Here is a 6,985-nt window from a genome sequence, read left to right on the forward strand (position 1 = left end):
GGGTAACTTCGCGGCATCTGGGGCCAGAGAGCAGGAGCTGCCCTCAAATCCCTGGGGAAAAAGGAACGTGGAGGAGTTCATGTGGAGCTCCCCACAGGCCTTGAAGCAATGCTGGCAGGCCTGGCCTGCCTTAGCACTGCCAGATGCCTCTGATGTGCTGCCTCCATGGAAAACTGGGGGTAACTCCTTGCAGTTTTGTCATTTCCACTGACATCCTCCTGAGAGATGCCTGCAGGGCTGACAAATGCACCCCAGTGGTTGGAGGCTTTGTAGCCCCACTCTGCTCCTCCAGACGCTCTGCTGCTGATCCCTGTCGGAGCAGGGCTGGGACATCCAAGTGCAGCTCTGCCTTTGCACCTGCCCAGGGCTGCCCCGCTGCAAGAGCAGCCTCTGCAGTGCTTCAAAGCAGCCTTGTGTCTGGCAGCACTGCATGGGGACGAAATTCCTTGGGAAGCCACAGGGCCGTGCCTGTGTCCCCGTGCCTGTGTCCCTGTGTCCCCTTGCTTGTGTCCCCTTGCCTGTGTCCCTTTGCCTGTGTCCCCATGCCTGTGCCATGCTGCAGGCAGGGCCTGCCTGATCCTTGCTGTGAATTGTCCAAGAGAAATTCCATCGCCCCACCCTGCAGGCCACTCCCTGCCAGATTTCCCCTTCCCCCAGGAAGGCTCAAGGGCAGGGAAGTGCAGGCTCAGGAGCTGATCCTGCCCACGGCAGAGCCTCCTCTGGGTCACTTAAAGGCAGCTCTGGGGCCCTTGCAGGGCTGCTGGGCTGTGACCCCATTGCCACCAAGGGCTCTGGCTGTGGAGCACAGTTTGGGGAGCAGAGGGGGCACAAGGCAGGCCCCTCCGGAGGGATCAGGGTGTGTGGGAAGAGGGGCACACGGGAGGGCCACAGCACACTGCCAGTGGGGCAGCTGAAAGCAGCAACTGAGGGCAGTCTGAAGCCCAGAGAGAGCAGAAGAACTTGTTGCACTTGAGGAGTGGAGGCTGAAGCTGTGTGCTGGCCTTTGCTGGGGGCTCAGAGGGCCTGGGAACATGGACACGCTTTGTGCACGGACACCCTGAGTCAGCAGAGCCCAACACGTTGTGCCCAGGCCCGCTGCAGGCCCCATCTCACACAGAAGCAGGCACAGGGGGATTTTGTGAGCTTCAGGGCAGAATTTCCTTTGACTCCTCTTTTTATTTCCTGTCTAGACTGCTGAAACATTTGCCTGTTGCTCCATGGGCAGCTGAGTGAGCTGCTCCCGTCGCAGGCTGGGGCTCTGAGGGGACACCAGCCCTGGTCTCTGAGAGGGGAAGGACAGCAGAGCTCCCAGAGCCGCTTCCCAGGGTGTTTGCCTTGTCAGCGCTGCCTTGCCAAGCGCTGGGAGCTGCTGGGGCCGGGAACGAAGCTGTCACTCTCCAGGCCTGTGACTCAGAGCAGGCTGGAAGCAGCACTAGCACGGCCGGCTGCTGCCCCTGCCTGGCGACAGGAGAGGCTGGCACAGGCACCCTCTTGCCAGTCCGGAGCCTGCCCATGCGAGACTGGGCTTTACATCAGCAGAGATGCCCGAGGGATGAGGTCAGGCTTTGTGAGCCATGGGCAGCACTCTGGTGACCCTGTGAGAGCACAAGTCCTGCTCAGTTCCAGCAGCCAGGACTGACCGGCCAGACACAGATCCTGACCCTGTGGAATGAACCTGCCCAGGCAGGGCTGCACCTGGAGCAGGGATTGGAGTTCTGCTGTGCCCAACATCAGCACATGCAACAAGTGCTCTAGAACAAGTCCAGAGGAAGCCACCAGCTTGCTAAGAGGAGCAGCTCTGCTGTGGCTACAGGCTGAGACAGCTGGATCTGCTCAGCCTGGAGAAGGTTGTGGGGAGACCTCCTAGTGCCTTGCAGAGTCTGAAAGCAGCTCCAAGGGGCTGAAGAGGCAATTTTGCATCAGGAATTGTGGTGATAGGTTAAGGAGCTGGAGCTGGCAGCCAGGTCAGGAGAGCTCCCCGGACATGGGCAACTCCAGGTCGCTTTGTGTCTGCAGGATCTCCTCAGGCACAGAGCAGAGACTGTTTCCAGCTGGCACTGCCACAGCATCTGGGGAGCCATGGGCTGGGCACTGGTAGCACCAGGGCTCTTCCTGATGTGTCTCTTGCTCCTGGCAAGGCATCAGTTGCATGGGCTGAGCTTCCATTTTTACTTCCAAACCTTTCTGGGCCATGAGCACCCTTAGGGCTGAGCCGGGCCTGCTGCCCCTGGGTCAGGCTGTGACAGCACAAAGGGGGTGTTCCCAGCCTCGGGATGTCTCCGGGTGTGGTGGCCCCAGCATTGTGACGTCCCTAGGCTACCCCAATAAAAGTCGGGGGGCCCCACAGTCACCAGTGCAGTTGCGATGGCACATGCCGGAGCCATGAGCGACGTCAGTGTCCTGCTGGCTGCACTTGCCCTGCTGCTGGCCATCGTGGCTGTCTGCTGGGCCATTGGGCCCTGGGCAGCGCGGCGGCAGCAAATGGGCACTCAGATGCTGCGCAAGCACCCCGGGCTGCGGGCCAGGGGCCCACAGAGGAGCCCGGGAGCCCCTGTGGCTGCCAGGGCCTCCAGGCCTGGTGCGACCCCTGGGGAGCGTCCGGATGCTCCGGCTGCTTCCCCGAACGAGCCCTGCGGCTGCAGGCCCTGCGTGAGCATGGCCAAGCAGCTGCAGGAGCTGCTGCTGCTGCTCCGGCCTCTGCGTGGGACATCGGCGCGGATGTGTTCCCAGCTGTGGTGGGCGCTGTGGGCACAGCTGAAGCGGCTGAGCAAGCGTGGCGGCCTGTCCTGCTGTGCCTCGACCCGCTGCTCCCGGTGCCTCCGACCCTCCAAGAGGCTGCTCCCACCCAGAATGGCCATTCCTGGGATGGCCTCCAGCCGTCTCAAAAGATTCCGTTGGAGACTGACCGCGCCTCCAAAAAGCTCAGGCGGTCAGAGATCCAACGTTCCAGCAGCCTGTACTGCCTCCAAGGTCCTCCAGGCCTGCCAGAACCCTGCTGCTGCTGACCGCCTCCCTCCCTCTGAGGATCTCGCCTGTGCTGAGACGCTGTGTTCCTCAGAGTCGACTCCGAGAAGCTCAGGCGGTCAGAGATGCAATGTTCCAGCAGCCTCTACTGCCTCCAAGGACCTCCAAGACTACCAGACCCCTGCTGCTGCTGCTGACCACCTCTCTCCCTCTGAGGATCTCGCCAGTGCTGAGACGCTGTGTTCCTCAGAGCAGCCTCCCAGAGGGTCCACTTCTTATGAGAGACCCCAGCCCTTCAAGAATGTCTGCCTGCGGAGACCCATGTTCCTGCTTCACTCCCAGGGCATCACTCCTGGAGGCCTCAATCCCTCCCAGCCTCTAAGGAAGCCCTTCAGGCTGAGACACTGAGGGAGCCCTGGGCAGCTCTCCCTGCTCCTCTCGAGATCAGCAACCTGCCATGGACATCGACAGCCCTGATGCGTCTCAGAGCATTGAGATGGCCAGGGAAAGGCAGGAAGCAAAACCAGGAGCCCAGCTGGAGGCAGAGAAGTGTTCCCAGGAGCAGCTGGGAGAGCCATTGAGTGTCCTGCAGCTACCAGTGTCCACCCCAGGGCTCCCAGGACACCGTGCCTGAGCCAGCCAGGGACAGCCCGAGCTCGGTGGCAGACGGTCCCCAGGAGACCATGGAGGTTGTGGGGTCTCCAGGAGGCTCGGCCAAGACGGCCCCCGGACCCCAGTAGGGCATACACAGTCATAGGAGAGCCCTGCTGGGATAGATGTAAATAAATTAGGATAGGTTAGGATAGGTTAGGATATGTAAGTTAGGATATATATAAGTTAGGATAGATGTAGGATATATATAAGTTAGGATAGATGTTAAATAAATAAGGATTCTCTCTTAGAGCTGTCCGAGTGTTCCTTCTGTTCTGGATTTGACTGGGACAGGGATCCTTTCTTCCCAGGCACTGGCTCAGTGCTGGGTTTGAGTTCAGGTTGGGAATGCTGTGGAATTCTGAACTCCTTGGTTTGATTTCAGGTCCCGTTTCTCTTCTGGGCCTGAGGAAGTATCAGTTTCAACCCTCACAGGCGTTTTTCCAGGTGCACCTGGTCCCACAGCCCTTTTTACTGCTGCTGGGAGCGGTAGGACTGGTTTGCAGGGCTTTGGGACCGGAGCTATGTGCTGCCGGTTTCTGTGCGAGCCCCGGGCGGACAGAGGGAGCTCCCACCCCGCCGCACCGAGGGCCCGCGGCCCCGGCGCGCATGCGCGGCATTGGGGTGGAGGTGGCCCAGGAGCCCTGGCACATGCGGCGGCGCCCCCCTGGATGTGCGCGTGCGCAGCTCTCAGCCTGACGCAAGGCCGCTGCAATCGCCCTGCGCTTTATCCTGTCCGACCTTGAGTGCGCGGCCGCCGCAGGACCCGGAGTGTTCTCACTGCGCCGGTGTCCACCGCGTCGCTTGGCTGCCCGTCTCCCGCCCCGGCGGGTGTCTGCCGGGACAGCGAGCTCTGTGCCGGTATCGGGAAGCCGGCGTGCAGCTGCGCCGCCATCGCCAGAGTTTGGTCGTCTTGGCGAAAGCGAGCGGCGCGATCAGGCATTATTGCGGGCAGCCCTCTGCGGGGGTCCTGCGGCGTGGTTCGGCCCCCCCGCAGCCCACGTGGGTGGAGGTTTCCAGGAGAGCCGCGGCCCCGCGCGCCCCGACCGCCGCCATGCTGAGCGCGAGCCGCCTGCCCCTGCTGCTGCCACGCGCTGCGCCCACACTGCCCGCGTGCCCCGCGCAGGTCAGAGCTCTGAGGGGGACAGCGACGGGCCGCGGGGACAGCAAGAGGCTGCGGGGCGCTGAGCGTTTGCCATAGATATGGGTGGGGGGATCGTGGGCTGCGGGAGCGGCAAAGGGCGCTGCCCGCAGGCGAGTCCGGGCTCAGGCCATGGCTCCTCAGTGCTGAGATTTTATTTAGAGAAGGCTTATGAGGGTGCATGAGGATGCGGGCCTGGAGGGTGTAGAGGAGCCTGTTTTGCGTATTTGAGTCTGTTTGCTGCTAGGGAAGTTTGTGGGAAGGCCGCTCGGTTCCTCACCGTCCGTGCGATGGTGGCAGCAGGGATCGGGCTGGGGAGGGCACGCGGCGGCGATTCAGGGACAGGCGGGGACCGCAGATCCCCCGCCCTGTGCTGGCCCTGCTGGCTCTGTGCGCTGGGCCTGGGCCTTACGTCTTTAAATACCCGCAAAAGAGTCACGGCTCGGTGCCGTTGGCATGACTTTATCTTGTCAGAAATTAGTTCTTCCTCAGAAGGAAGGATAATGCTTCCCGAGCTCTGCGGGATGCAGCTTGGCACGTGCAGAGGGGTGAAGCTGGAGTTGTGCAGCAGAATCGCAGCTGCAGGTTCCTCAAGGGATGCTGTGGGGCATTTGTTGCTGACCAGGCACAAAGCTCTGAGAAATGGCGTTAATGTTTATCTGCTGCTATTCGTGGACTGAAGGTTCAGGGTTGGCCTACTGAGATGTCTTTTGTCACAGATTATTCTGTGTGAGGGAAAAAGCTCAGTTCTGGTCATAGAAGTTAGCGTTATGGGAGATTAATTAGTGCAATAATTCGGGAGGCCATTTATGTGAGTCTGAGTCTTGCTCAAATTCTTAATTTTTTTGCATAAAGAGCGTACTCTTAGTAGGACAGTGTTGCTTCAGCCATTGTCTGCCTCTGAAAGCCTTGGTTTGAAGACATCTTGATGTTTTAAACTAAATTCTCATTAGAATGTCTCTGTTTTACAGACATTTTGGAATGGCCTCACCCAAAATGTTCTCAGAGCAGCATCCAGCAGGAAATACGCGTAAGTGTTCCTTGGGGTGGTCGTGCTTGGCTGTTGGTGTTTATATTTCCCCTGTTGCTGATAACAGAACTGGTTATTAGAGCCAGGGATTGAGTAACAGAGCCAAACCAGCAGAATAAAACTAGAACCTCTGCCCATAACTTTTCCAAGGCTGTTTCTTTATTTCTTGTTTCTCTCCAGGGAAGCCTTGAGAATTGATGTTCCGTGCTGCCCCCCCACCAGCAGTGCCCATAAAACATGGATTGCTAAGATTTGTTTGACTAAAACCGACCAAACAAAAAGTAAAACAAAAACCAAATTAAAACCCTGATGGAGCAAATTGTTTTACAGTGCCATGAAATGGGTGATGCCTAGGTCCATTCCCCTGCAGATAAAGTTCATTTCAAACATGCATTTGAATCACTCCTTTTCCCTGTTGCAGGATTGTGGTGGTGCATATTTCTGGGAGTTACTTTGTTTCTCTGTGACGTGTTTTTCCCCTCCTCTCCCTGTCCCTGAAACTTTATCCCATTGGTTGGTGTTGTATGTCCCCCCGCCCCTCTCCCGAGGTTTGAAAGAGTCCCGGAAGGAGAAACCCGGTCTCTTCTCCCCTGGAAGCTAGCCAGAATAAACATCCTCTGATACCCCGGAGGGAGAAGCAGCACTTTTTGGTCTTTTCTTGGTCTCGAAGGATCTCCCTGATGCCTCCATTCGACAGAGCTAGCGTGGATTACTTCGGGGGGCTAAGGGAAGTTCGCTTCAGGTGGCGACCAACGTAGGGGCTTTGAATCCCCCCGGGACGGCTGGAAAACACCCCACGGGTGTTTTAACAAGCCTAGGTACCGTCACTTACCCTGCAGTCTTTACTGACGGGGGTCGAGTTGGTAGCTCCGTGAGTACATGAGTCAACTCGGACTGAGAACCTCTTTTTTTGTTTTCTGTTTTCTTCGAACACCGCGCATCCTTCAGGAAACAGGTACTGGGTGGGGCGCGGGGGGTGCGGGAGATCCGGCGGTTGTTGTCGGGTTTTGCGAGTCACAGTGCTGGTAGTGCCGGTGCCAGAGCCTCTCCCCGGTATCTGGACCGAGGGAGCCCACGTGGCTGCACACGTGGTGTGTGTGGGGGCGGTGCCGGCGGCGCGTCCTGGGCTCCGCGGTGGTTTTTAAATCCTGACCGCAGTTTGGATCTTTTCTGCTTTTCTCGGTGGTAAAAAAAAAAAA

The sequence above is a fragment of the Cyanistes caeruleus genome, chromosome 15, assembly GCF_971803275.1.
Source record: "Cyanistes caeruleus chromosome 15, bCyaCae1.hap1.1, whole genome shotgun sequence".
Classification (NCBI taxonomy): Eukaryota; Metazoa; Chordata; class Aves; order Passeriformes; family Paridae; genus Cyanistes; species Cyanistes caeruleus.